The sequence below is a fragment of the Micromys minutus genome (assembly GCF_963924665.1).
Source record: "Micromys minutus genome assembly, chromosome: 18".
Lineage (NCBI taxonomy): Eukaryota > Metazoa > Chordata > Mammalia > Rodentia > Muridae > Micromys > Micromys minutus.
Genome location: NC_137953.1, coordinates 15,790,763 through 15,805,772, shown reverse-complemented (window position 1 = coordinate 15,805,772; position 15,010 = coordinate 15,790,763). Strand labels below are relative to the sequence as shown.

Sequence of the window (15,010 nt, the reverse complement as noted above, 5' to 3'; positions counted from 1 at the left end):
CCATTGGGTAAAGATGTAGATCTCTCGGATTCTTCAGGAGCACCACAGATGTCTATATTCTGTCATGGGATGAAGAGGACCTATGACTACATGAGGGAGATAAGTAAGAAGCAAGTGACAGTTCCATTTTTTCTTGTTTATTGACTTTTTCAGAGTTTAGTATTATGGAACTCAGTCCCACTCATGTTTCTGTCCCTTTTATCAACCCTCCACACTTCCAACCTCACCATCCCCCCAAAATTAAAAATATTAAAATTAATAAATTAGACAAGATGTTTCAACCTTCTGGTCTGCCCAAATACCTGCACTCAATGCAGATCAATAAGCCAGTTACCTGACCCCACATGCTACGTATTTCCAAATATTTATGCCCTATCAAGGGACACAGGTGACACCCCTGATCCAATACCCACCACAGCAAGACTGCCACAGAGTGCAGTAGACACGGGATTTTTGCTGCCCTCCCAGAGTCACCATTGCCCTCCCAGTCTGCACATACAACAGAACATACATAAAGTTTGGTTCACAATTTATGACCACATAATGAGACAGAAAATAAACCTCAACAGATACTTGAAGATTCAAGTAAACCTTTGCATTCTATCAGATGACCACGGGCTAAGGATGGATATCAGCAAAAACTACAGAAAGCCCAAACACTGATGAAAATGGAGAAACTCTCTGTTCAATGATAATGTAGTCTGGAAATAAATTAATTAATTAAAGACTTCTTACAATTCAAGGAAAATTAATGCACTGTGTATTCAAACCTTTGGGACACAATTAAAGCATTGTTAACAGGAAAATTCAAATGCCAAGTGCCTTCATAAATAAATTGTAGGAAACCTATACTAGCATTTAAACTGCACACCTAAAATCTCTAAAACAAAAGGAAGCAAACACACCCAAGAGTAGTAGATGGCATGTAATAGTCAAACACAGGGCTAAAACCAATCAATTAGAAACAGAAGAACAATCCAAAGAATCAGAGAAACCGCGAGCTTGTTCTTTTCGAAAATAAAAATAATAGACAAATACTTAGTCACTAATTGAAAGCAGGGAAACAGTTTCCAAATTAACAAAATCAGAAATGAAAAGAGAGATATAACCAATGAAACAAAGGAATTTTTTAAATTATATTGTACTACAAAGACGTATAGTAAACAAAACTTGAAAATCTACATGAAATGACTGGTTTTCTACATAGAAACCACATACCAAACTTTAAATTTAGATCATGTAAAATTTAAAAAATCTCATAACTTCTAGGAAATAGAAGCAGTCATTAAAAAAATTCTTTCAAAAAAAATCTCAGAGACAGATGTTTTTAATTATGAATTTTACCAGACCTTTAAAAAGCTAATACCAATACTTTTCACATTATTTCTCAAAACAGAGGTAACACTACCTAAGTCATGCTGTGAAGCCACAGTTATTCTAATATATAAAGCAAATAGATATCCACCAAAAAAAAAAAAAAAAAAAAAAAAAAAAAAAAAAAAAAAAAAAAACTTCAGACCAATTCCCTTATGAACTCTGATAAATATACCCAATAAATCTCTCACAAATTGAATTCAGAAACATATCAAAAACATCAGTATTTATGATCAAGTAGACTTCAACCCAGGCATGCAGAGATGGTTCAATATACTGAAATTCACCAAGGCAATTCACAGTATAAACAATCTCAAGGGGAAAAAAATCACATGATCATCTCTTTAGATGCTGAAAATGCCTTTGGCAAAATACAAAATCCTTTCCTTTTGAAAATCTTGGAGAGATTGGGAATTCATAAAATATACATAGACATCATGAAAGCAATATACAGCAAACCAAGAGCCAGCATCAAATTAAACGAGGAGAAACTTAAAGCAAACTGACTAAAATCAGATAAAAGGCCAGGTTGAAAATTCTCAACCAATCTATTCAATATAGTACTTGAAGTTCTAACTTGAACAACAAGAAAAAAAAAGTATCTTCAACAAATGGGTCTGGTCTAACTTATAGACTACATGTACAATAATGCTAAGAAAAGTTCAAAGGTAGCCAATGGCAAGAGATGATTAATATTGGGGAAGAAATTAATGAAATGGAGATTTAAATAACAATACAAAATTATTCAGAGTCAGTTCATTGACAAAATAGATGGATAGTAGCATGCAATCTAACCTAGATAAAAATAAGCATACTTATGTTGAGCTATGAGACTGAAGAAAGGGGCTTGCTACACAATCAAATGCAATCCTGGTGATCACTATCACATACTTTGCGATCCTACCCTTCACCAAACTGGAAAAACCTAGAAAAAATAGTTTTATCTCTAGAAACAACTGACATAAAATTCAATCAATGGTGTCAGAGCTACTTCAAAAGAAACACAGCAAACAATACTATTGAATTATTGTGCTATAATTTATTGGCAATAAATTTAAAAGCACTCAAGGTAGAACTTGGAGACATGAAGAAAGTCCACTTGAACCTGGAAGTAGAAGTAGATGTCCTTAATAATCAAAACTAGTTAGAACACTAGAAGAATGACAAAGATCTTGACCACTAGTCTATAGAATTTCAGTTAAGAGCAGGCTAAAGCAAAATTGTCAAAATTCAACAAGGAACCAGCATTGAGAGCAAGAGAGAGAGAGAGAGAGAGAGAGAGAGAGAGAGAGAGAGAGAGAGAGAGAGAGAGAGAACAGAAAGAGAGGAGGGGGACAGAAAGACAGAAAGACCGAGACAGACTCACAGAGAGAGGCAGAGAGATTCAGAGAAAGACAGAGAGGCAGATAGACAAAAAGAGAGCATCAGAGAGAGAAAGAGAGACCAAAAGGAGACAGAGAGACAGAGAAGCTTTTGAGAATTTTGGACAGTATCCAAACTGAATGTATCATGCTGTCTAATTGGAGCTCAGGAGTCAATAGGAAACTTCTGATAACAACCTGATGTAAGAAGTAATCCACTATGTGAAAAGATTGTATGAATTTTACATCACAATAAATGATAATATCATCAGTCTATATTCTTCTGATTTTTGAGATTGAAATTTATGCTGTTTTATCTACTTTCATAGGGGCTGTCAGAATTTCCAAGCACCTGTGGATCAGTACATATGGTCAATGTATGGCTTATGCATCTGAGTTGCAATATCATCTGTGAAATAATCAATGGATCTTCAGACATATAGGTCTATAAAGTAGGTATTAAAAAAATATTAATTGTTTAAAAAGTCATAGGAAAATTTATTTGAAAACATTTTATATTGTATAATTTTACAATTAATTAAAGATGAAAGAAAATCTTCATGTTAATGGCATGGGTGTCATTGCTTATTTTTACAAAAGGAGTTTGCCTTATTTGAATATTTAATTTCATACTGTGTAGCACACATTCAACATATACTAAGCTTATCACATAAATATAGTACAGCAAAGGGAAGAAGTGTGCTTAGGGACATTTCAGAAATTTTTGGAAATTCAGTCTAATCCAGAGCTAAAATTCATTTAATTGCTTTGCATATTTTTCAACTCAACAACTCAAGCAGTAACATCAAGAGAACTGGTTTTCAACCTGTGGGTAGTGACTCCTTTGGGCCTGAACAATCCTTTCACAGATTTCACCTAAGAACATTTGAAAATGGTCTTAGGAACTGAGATAATGCTCCTTTATCCACACCAGGCATGTCCAACCAGGGAATATCCATACGTACAAGTACAGGAACTGTCTTTTAGGGTTGCAGATTTAAGACAGTTGAAATCTACTGGCATTAGAAACTGGACTATAATCTTCTGTCTGTTGCTATGCAAGTCAGCGCACATGCACATATGCCCACATTAGGAAGTTAGAGACCCACAGACCTATAATTTCCTCAACCAGCCATCCCCTCTATGTGACAACCTCCCTCAGAGCCCAGGTTCTTCTTGTCCTCTCTCTCTTAAGATCACAGATTGAAATCCTACAGGCACTGCATTAACTCTTTTGTCTGAACTAAATGCACAGGGGCAGCAGCAGAGTCCCATGGCTCACATTATCTTACCATGAACCTCATTTCTTTATCCTTGTCAGGGATCCAGATAATCAGCAGATGCAGAGATGAGTAAGGAACTTCATTTTGAGAAACTGAAGTAAGAATTCCAGAGAAGTTAGAGCAAGGTTAATACTGAAATTTTATCTCATACTTGCAAGGGAGATTCTGGGAACAGTATTCAAATCTCCTAGTGGGTAATGGGGTAAAAGAAAGACAAATGTAGGAAGTCTCTAGACTGACCCAAGTGATATAAATATCACTTACGTTTGGGGGAAGAGCAGTTGAAATAAAATAAATATTTTCTAAAATAGTATGCAGAAATAAATGGTGAATGTTTGGGATCTGTTGGGGATATAGTGCACACACAGATCTACCAGTTCAAGATAGCACCAGAAGACAAGTGTGTGTGTGTGTGTGTGTGTGTGTGTGTGTGTGTGTGTGTGTGTTTGTGTGTATGTTTGTGTGTGTGTGTGTGTGTGTGATGTGTCCCCCAGTCTGTAATAACAAGAAGCAAGAGGTAAGTCTCTTCAGCAATAGGGGCTTGCTGACAGTTTGTAGATAGCAACCACAGACCAGAGTTGTATGGAGATGACTATGGGGACCCTCTGCCCAACAACTCATAAATGTAACCAGTTGATGGCAATGGAGTTTTCATTTGATGTTGAGAGATACCTTGCTGAGGTTTTTCCTCCCCTGTTATTTGGTGATTCCATTTAGATTTCTTCCATATATGTATATATGTTAAACATTTACTGAAATAAATTATTGTATTACCCTTCAAATGGCTCTTAATATTATCCCTTCCTGTATTATCTCTCTACCTTCTCTTCCTTCACCACACTGAATATGGAGAAGTTGTACTGTTTCCTCACTAGAGACTTCATGCCTACTGACTAGTGTTCATGGCACTAAAAAAATGTGTTCCATCAGAGGAGAGATGTAATTAACAACCAAATTATAAATCCTGTAATCTGGAATGTTAATGGGAGTAAAGAACTTCTGTCTAAATGGACTAAAGGTCCATTCTGTCATATGGGACCTCTGCAAGACACTGCTTATGTGGCCAAGAAAATGAGACTAGATAGGCCATGGTCCAATGTGAAACCTGCAGTTCTGCTGAAGGAATACTACAATGAAATGATTTGCAATTACATTCTGTTATATCGATAGATTTTTTTTTCTTGAACAGCCATCATCAGAGAAGCTTCTCCCTGTAGCAGATGGGAAATTATATAAAGACTTTCATCAAACCTCACCCAAGAGAGCTCAGGAATCTATGTGGACAAGGAGGCCGATAGACTCTGAGAGCAAGAGGTGATGGATGACATCAAGGAAACAGTGTCTTCCAGACACAACAGAACTGATGCACATGTGACCTCACAGAGATCATAGCAGTACACACAGGTACAGCAGAGGCCTAAAGTAAATGGGGGTCCCAGTGGTGAGAAGGAGAAATGGGCAAAAAACTATTACATATCTCTCTCATGTGATCATATGTTAGCATTTTAGGGAGGAGTTCTTATTATGCTTAGCAGAAATAGTTGAACGTTTTTCTATCTGAAAAGTGGATGTGTAAAAGACTTACATAATGAAAAATAAAAGTTAACAGTTTTTTGGTTAAATGCATATTAAATTTTAATAATATTCTTGACTTAATATTAGAACGTTATTATTTCATACTTAGATTTGAATAGAAAGTACTATGAGCTGCATTTTTACTTGTTGACCAATGATACATGTTGAGAGATTGTGACCTTGCATAGATTAGACTGGTCTAGAAAATGCTATATACCCCAGGGTGGACCTAAACTTCCAAGTTCTCAGTTACAGATGTAAATCTTCCCTCATTGCCAAGATTGTTTAATTTTGTTTCTGTACTTTATGTATAACATTGGGCATATATATATACATATACATTTACATATATATATATATTAAGTAATTTAAATTTTTCAAGTCTCTTGACCATTGTAATTTTATTGTTTCACTTAACAAGGCAACACCCTCTTTAGGAGAGTTCTTTTTCTTTTGAACAATTTTACTTTAAAAAACAAAGATATGAACAATTTTTAAGCATTTTTGCGCACGCGCTCATCAGAGTTCTCTCTGCCCCCTGGCTAGTCGGAACCCCTTCTCACGAGGCCTGTGTCTCTGGGTTTCCGCTGTTCCTGGTGGTGGATGATCCTACCTCTGTTATGCACCCAGAAGACACCGCCAGCTGGGAACAGAGGGCCCAATGTTTGGTTCCTGGTCCCTGGATCAGGCAGGGCAGGGGCACACTTTCTCTGTACTCAGCAGAAATCTCTCTGCCGCCTAGCTAGTTGGAACTCCTTCTCACCAAGCCTGTGTCTCTCGAGAGTTTTTTTTTTTTAATTTATCTTTAATCTTTTATTACAACCCAGTCATTATCCCCCTCCTGGTCCATCCATCAATAGTTCCTCATCCCATTTCTTCTTCCCTGTCACTAAAAGGACATGGAGAAATATTGTTTATTGGTTTCATATGTCAGTAAGAACATTGTCATTGGGTTTCCATACTGCTAATATCTAAATTACCCTAGAGGATGTGTTTCTGGATTTAATCACTCTTTCAGTGTTATTCTACAGCCATAATTATATGAAGAAGTCTGGTTTGTTTCATTTTCCTTTCATTCTCCCAATATAGAGTCCGTTTCAGTTGTACAATGTGAAAACATACATGATACATTCTGATGGGTTTACATTGCCTCAAGATTAAAGCTTCTCTGGTCCCAGGATTAAATTAGCATCTGCCAGAATTTCTACAGAATGAATTCTGAAACTTCTCTATTTTTGTGTTTTATTTGATATTTTAAGTATTTACCTTTCAAATGTTATCCCCTTTTCTCCCTCTTCCATTTCCACCCTTTCCCCACCCTCTGCTTCTATGAAGATGCTTCCAGTCCTACCCACGAACTCCAATCTCATCACCCTGGCATTCCCCTATACTGGGGAAATGAGCCTTCACAGGAACAAGGGCTTCTCCTCCTATTGATGCTAGACAAGGAAAAAAAATATGAACCAAACAACCCCACCCCAGACCTCACAAGGACTAAGACAGCAAGCAATGATCTTCTCCTTTTATCTCCATCCCATGTTTTCCCTGCTAACTGAAGACCAACTGTTTAAAGCATTGTTCATCGCCCTCAGAATGAGTGGCTTTGCAGATGAGAGATATTGAAGATACTTAGCTCCAAATTCATCTTGTTTTCATTTCCTCTTTCCTGTCTCCATCGTTTTTTATTTTTATTTCTTTATTGCATGTTTTCTTACTCTTTGTTTTTTCAGTTAGTTTTTGTTTTTTGTACTTTTCAGAGCATGTTTTATTGTTTCCTTAGGACTATCAATCTGAAATACCTCTCTTAAAGTTTCTGCAAAAGCTAAGTGATTTAAATATGCCTTGGATTTTACCCCAATGTGGCCATTAGAGGACCTAGTACATTTCTGTGCAAGAGCTTTAAGCTGGTATGTTTTAGTGTTGCTCCACGATGGTGTTTTTGTCTTTGATTGACACGAGGTAATCTTCCCCAGGCTTTTGCTTTTGTACTGCTGACTGCTTTGCATGGGCCCCTCTATGCTATCTCAGCTGCTCAGTATTTATAAACCAGTGAGACCTGAGCAGCAACAGAAAAGCAGGTGGAGCAAGATGGTGTCCCAAGCCCAGATCCTCATGTTGGTGCTATTCTGTTTGTCTGGTGAGAAATTCAAAAGTATTATTATCATTTCAGAATCACATATTGTTATATAATAAATATGCAGTGTGTGCCAGGGTGGAATATTTTTTTCACAATAATTTTTCTGACAATATATTAAAAGAACATTTCAATGATCAATTTCAATAGTCATATCACATCCCATGTTTGTACTTGTATACATGTTCACTGTCCACTCGTTATTGCAGGTACGTGTGGGGAAATTGTGCTGACCCAGTCTTTGTCCTCCCTGACCGTGTCAGCAGGAGAGAGGGTCACTATGAGCTGCAAGTCCAGTCAGAGTCTTTTAAGCAGTAAAGACCAGAAGAACTACTTGGCCTGGCACCAGCAGAAACCAGGACAGTCTCCTAAACAGCTGCTTTACTATGCATCCACTAGAGCATCTGGGGTTCCTGATCGCTTCATAGGCAGTGGATCTGAAACAGAGTTCACTCTGACCATCAGCAATGTGCAGGTTGAAGACATGGCTGTGTATTACTGTCAGCAGCATTATAGTTCTCCTCTCACAGTGCTTCAGCCTCCTACAAAAACCTCATTGAGAGTCTTGAGAGCTGCCTGCACTACACAGTCCTGGGCCTGCACATTTCTTTTCTTCTTCTTCTTCTTCTTCTTCTTCTTCTTCTTCTTCTTCTTCTTCTTCTTCTTTTTTTTTTTTTTTTTTTTCATGAGAAGCCATGTGCCTGAAACTCTCATTAAAAAATAGCAAACCCCAGCAAAAAAGAACTGGCTCAATGTCTTTTGGTATAAAAAAAACTTTTGAATGAAATATTTTAGAAAGCAGCTCAGTATTATCTTTTCGTTCCTTATGTGACACATTACCACAAATCCTGTTCTTTAAATATGAGAGACTTATTGTTATTATAGTTCTGGAGTTTTAGTATTCAACATAACTCTCTATGGGCTTATGCAATTTTGTTGGCAAACAACCTTACAGTTTGGAGGCTCTAGGAAACCATGCTTCCTGCTGTGTCTAACACCTAGAGTATTTTACTACTTCATTGCAGGTATACAGTTCTTTCTCTTTTAGGATGTATACTTTCTTACACAAATTCTTTTACTTTTTATTACATTTTGATTAATTACATTCTTGCACTTCATTACATGTTCCATGTACATGTGTATAGGCACACAGTTGTAATGGCAAGTTTCTGGAGGTTAGAGGACAACTTAGACTTGATTTTCATTTTTCTCTTTCTGTTGTATACTTCCTTGGGATCAAACTTATGTCTAATGCCAGTGCTTTGTTGCAAGAGTTTCTATCAGGTACATCTGGAATTAAACACATGTCATTAGTTTTTGTTGTAAGTGCCTTTCCTGGTATCAGCTGACCAAACGTGCCAGCCTGCTGTACTATCTATTTCCCTTTAATTATTAATTTTATTTTAAGTTGAGTATATACATGTGTGTGAGGGGGTGGATACATGCATGAATGAGTGCTCATAGCAGTCATAAACAGGTGTCAAGTCCCATTCAGCTGTAGCCACAAAATGTTTAAGCTAGTTGATGTGGGTTCTGGGGACAAATTTGTAGTCTTCTGCAAGAGCAAGAAGCAATAGGCCCCCTGATTTACCATTTCCTAATTAGGTACTTTTATAAAGTGACTAACTACTTTTCCCTAGGACAATGGTAAACGTAATCTAAATTTTGAGATTATTCATTTAAACTAAAAAGAGCATCGTGGGCTTACATACTCATTCCAGTGTTTTTCATTTTTTAAATGGATTATATTATTTTATACACACAAACGTCTTAGTATAGTTTCTTAGAAATATGCCACAATTACTTTTATTCTTTGGATCTAATGTTTTTATCTCTGTGTCTGTTCCTCAATTGAGTTTTCCATAACATATTTACTTATTAATCCTTTTTACTTTGAGTCATAAAAATAAAGCCCCAAGTTATATAGAAACAAGAAAACATAAATGGAAATCTCTGTGTTACTGAAACCTGGATAAAAATCTGGAAACGTTTCATGGGCAGCACCATTCCTTGAAAAGACTTCAGAACAAGCCTTCTTTTCCTGAGTCATATTAGAAAAAAAGAGGGTCTCTGTACTTTCTGGTGGTTTCTTAAATGATATTGTATTTTAGCCTAAATATATAGGACAATTGGTCTACATTCCTGGTTCTCTGTTTGGACAAAATTACAGATCTTTACTCTGAGAAGATGGACAGATTAGGCCATAAAGAACTTCTGCAACTATTAGGTATAAGCATATGATGCCAAAATACAAAGTCTTTACCTCAGACCATCATTTCTCTTAAACTAATATTTTTATTTAAAAACTCTACTCAACAGTTTGCTTCAAGAAACAATCCTTGCTCTTAATGATACTCCACATGGAGAGAGTTAAATGATAAAAATAAATCTACTAAGAGGGTGGGAGCCCAAACTAAACTGGCTCAACTCTGCTAATATCTGGTACAGTGAAATCCAAACCAACACTGCTACAAAAAATTAAGAATGCAATAAAGAAGGTTCATTTAAAGTACAAAATAATTACAAATATATGCACACCAAAATGATAGGGCTCCAATTAAAACAAAACAAAATGGATATAACAGACATTCTCTGAAAATATATATATATGAGTATAGAATGTCTGTTGTATCCTAATACAACAGCAGACAACTCTCATTGGTCAAGTGAAATTAAACATTACTCATAGAAACTTTAGAATGAAACTGAAGGAGAAATGAATGGACACAATAGACATCTAAATTCTATCATATCACCATGTATACTACAAATCATTCTGTGTAGACCACTGAACCATCTAAAGGACAAACTATGTTGTAGGCCACAAAGCATGTCTTAACAAGGCTAAGAGAATCTAAATGAAACTAGAACCTAGTTCAGTGAGAAATTATAGGAACTAAATAATTAATTGAAGAAAGCTCAATAGCCTCTTGTAATACCATTGAATTAATGAGAAGTCATGGAGAAAAGGAAACAATTTCTAGAGTCAGATAAAAATGAGAAAACAGAATCCTAGCATGTTTGCAATATAGTTATATGCTGCTAAAAATTATATGGCTTTGAATGTCTGTGTTAAAAACCCAAAAAGGGCACTTAAATAACCAAACTCAGAGAGATGTCAAACAATTACCTAGTGGCTTGACTCAATTCCTAGAACAAGATCAAACCAAACCCAAATCAGTAAATGAAAAGAGGTAGTAAGTATTAAAAATGATGGAATGTACAATCAAATAATAATTTAAACCATACATGAAACTATTCAAAGAGTTTGTTCTTTGAACAATAGAAGACAACAACATTCAGTCTAACCCTGAGAAGGAAAAAGTTCCACATTAATAAAAGATAAGCAAAATATTCTAGTGAAATCCTTATTATTTTTGGGATTATTTTGAAATCTTTACTTCTCCTCAAACTGAAATATATATACATATATATATGTACTGACCCTGTCTGTCTGTCTGTCTGTCACTTTCTTGCCCACACAGAAAAAAAACGAGACACAGACAGAGAAAGATCAATTCCCATGATTATTATTCCCCAACGCCTTCTGGAATACTTGCAAGCTAGATCTAAGAACACAGAAGGAGTGTAACAAAACACCATGTTGAAAAGAACTGGAAAAGCAACACTGAAATTCATTAACTCATCAAAATCAAGTAAAATGTGTGTTGTCTGTGTTCAGTTGAGTAAGAATTTGAGCATCTCTCGCTCTGAATTGCTTTTGAAAAGGTGAAGCCTTTTGTGCTCATCTCATTTTCCATCAGTGGAAGAGACAGACATAATGATCACAGTGTTAGCCCAGACTGGAAGTGCTGCTCCATGAGCCTTCTGGAGACAGACAAGCTGGAATGTAGAGCAGTCAGGCCTCACCAGTGGTGTACTGCACTTCCCCCTCTTCCTTAGATTATGCTATGTTGGTATGTCAAGGTCTAACATCTGACTTTCCCTTGTATTGTATACAATGTTCACCCCTTGTCAATGTCTCTGGCTCAGGTATCATAAAAAAGGAAAATGCTTATTAAAGAGCCAACCAACCCAGCTTATGCATGGTTACTCTTAAAATACCCCAGGGAACTCTTTGCTAATCTTAACTGCCATGGGGTAACTCAAGAGCAGCTGTGTCTATGTACACCAACCCAGATTCCAGAGCTGATTTGCATATTGAGATAGTAGTCACAGTTCAAAGTCCGCAGAATATCTTTAAGAGAAGTTTGCCAGTGCCCAAGAAACAGCCTCTAGTCCAGCTCTCAGAGATGTGGTCAGCTGTTCTGCTGTGGGTACTGTTATTCTGGGTCCCAGGAGATGGGTGGTGGCATTGGAAACATCCCCTGTGGTCATTGTTATTTTTATATTTTTGTGGCCAGAACACTGAAATTTTGACATTTTGTTGGTTTAAAGTTTCCCTTTTATTTATGACTTCTTATACTGTATCTCATGACTGCTGCTGCAGATTGCACATAGATAATGGATTATTCATGGCTGCTTTCTATATGTCTGTGACAGCAAAGGTGTGTTTATCATTGTAGGATCTACTGGTGACATGTTCTGACCCAGTCTCAAGCTTTTTTGGCCATGTTTCTTGGGCAAAAGTCCACTGTCTCATGCAGGAACAACAAGAGTGTCACTGACTATGGTAATAATTATGTGCATTGATACTCGCAGAAATCAGGACATCCTCCCACATTCCCAATCTTTTTGGCATTTACCCTAGCATCTGGGGTCCCTGCTTGGTTCAGTGGGTCAGGGATAGACTTTACTCTCACCATCCACCCTATGGAGGCTGCTGCAGTCTATTACTGTGAGCAGAGCAAAGAGTTACTCCCACAGAGCTCCTGGCCTAAACAAAAACCTCCTGGGGTTGCAGTTCACTGAGATTCAATTTCTGAATTGTATATCTGCCCAGACAACCCAAATATACATTGTTATTAAACACGTTCCCAAACTTGGTGCAGTAGACAACAAATTTCATAGAATAATCTGTGTGTCCCATCAAGTATATTTGCTTTTTTGTTTGTCAAATTTCTTATTTAATGAACACCTAACTCATACTATTTTCAGACTTTTGTTGTGTTCAATAGAGTTGGGAGACCATTATTTTAAACATACAAGATGGTTTCCTTAGCCACTCAGAATACACGGAACTTGGAAAAAATAAAGGTTATTTAATTGTATTGCAGGCACAAACTGACATTTTGACTCTAATTTTTTTCATATTTCACTTTCTTTTTAACTTTTGCATTTTATTGGATATCTTATGTGTTTACCTTTTAAATAGTATCCCCTTTCTTGGTTACCCCTCTCTATTACCTATTCTCTGAGGATGCAGCTCCTCCCACATACCCACTCCTACCTCACCACCCTGGCATTCCCCTAACCTTGGGGAAAAAGCCTTAACAGGACCAAAAGTTTCTTCTACCACTGATGCCCGACAAGGCCATTCTCTGCTACATATGCACCTGGAGTCATGGGTCCCTCCATGTGTATTCTTTGATTGGTGGTCTTATGGTTAGCTGCAATTATCCTCATCTTTATCTATAAGGTTTTGAAAGAGTCTCTTAAGAGACATCCATATCAGGCTTCTGTTAGCAAGCACTTCTTGGCATTAGCTATTGCTGATAGTGTGGTTGGTGGCTGCATATGGAATGGATCAACCCAGGAGGGGCAGTCCTTGAATGGACTTATATTTTCGGGTTAGTTTTTGTTTATTAAAAATGAGAAGAATTGGCAAGCCTCAAGAGATCATCTAGAAATCATTTACCATCCTCTGAAGAACACAGGTTATCTATCTACAGTCACCATTGTCAGACACTATTGTTGATGCCAAGAAGTGCTTGCTTACAGGAGCCTTGTATATCTGTGTTCTGAGAGGCTCTGCCAGCATCTGACTAAGACAGATTCAGGTCTCACAGCCAACAATCACAATGAGATTGGGGATCCCAATAGTTAGGGGTTTGCAACCTTATAGGAAGAACAATGATACCACTAATCTGACTTCCAAGAGCTCCCAGGGACTAAGCCACCAACCAAAAAATATACATGGATGGGTCCATGACTCTGGCTACATAAGTACCCTTATCTGGCATCAATTAAAAGGATGGCCCTTGGTCCTGTGGGATGATTTATGCTCCAAAATAGGGGGATGCTAGTATGGTGGGGCAAGATTGTGTAGGTGGGTCAGAGCCCCATCATAGAGAAAAAGAGAAGAGGAAAATAATGGAGGGCTTCAGGAAGGATGACCAGGATGGGAGGCAACATTTGACATGCAAATAAATAACATAACCTAAAGAGAAAAAAGAAAAGAAAAACACCCAACTTTAGAAACATCTCAAAGATGGGTGGCTTAGTTCAGAATTCTTTCAGGCTTTCAGAGAAAAGATGGCAATTCTGTCTTAGGATCTTATTGCTGAGAACAGACACCATGACCCAGGCAAGTCTTATAAAGGACAATATTTAGTTGGGCTGGCTTACAGGTTAAGATAATTCAGTCCATCATCATTAAGAAGCGAGCCAGGCAGCATCTAGGCAGGCATGGTGCCAGAGGAGCTAGGGTTCAACATTTTCATCTGAAGGCTGCTAGTAGAAGACAGACCTCCAAAAACACCAGAAATAACCTAGACGTCCTCAACAGAATAATTGATTTTAAAAAAGTGGTACATTTAGAAAATGGGTAGTGCTCAGCACTTAAAAATATGACTTCATGAAATTTGCTGACAAATAGATGGAAATACAAAAAAAAATATCATCCAGAGTAAGGGTATGTGAATCCAGAATGGTAATGTTGGTGTATATTCACATATAAGATATCAGCCATTAAGCTAATGATAATTTAGCTACTATCCTTAAATCAATATTTTAGGTAGCACAGTGGTTAAGGGGGAACATAATTATGTCCCTAACAGGTAGTAGGATAGAATAAATTTTGCATGTGGACTGTGAGTGGACACAAATGGAAGTTTGGAGATGAAGAAGAAGGGGATGAGGTGGTACAAGAGAATTCAAGGGAGACAGATGGAATATGTGGGCTTTAGGGAGTTTGTATGAAACCCAGTGCAGAGGAAACTCCATGGAATCTCTGAATTACATGTGATTCTAGTGATGACTCCAAATTAAGGGATTGGATTCTTATCTGGTCATTTCTTGTTGCCAGTAAAGATTTCCAATTAAGTGACTGAGTTGCATTTGATTGATTTGTTGGCCCAAGAGATCCTATGGAGATCCCCAACAAACCAAGCTGATGATAGGACTGAGAATTGTACTTTCAAAACTGACAGCAGGCCTGCTGT

General features: G+C 37.2%; 1 gene segment (V, D, J or C); it reads left to right on the top strand.

Moving 5' to 3' along the window:
• The first annotated feature begins 7,681 nt into the window (after positions 1-7,681).
• On the top strand, positions 7,682-11,550 carry LOC308432400 (immunoglobulin kappa variable 4-1-like). The segment is given in 3 exons: positions 7,682-7,730; positions 7,937-8,227; positions 11,492-11,550.
• The last annotated feature ends 3,460 nt before the right edge of the window (positions 11,551-15,010 follow it).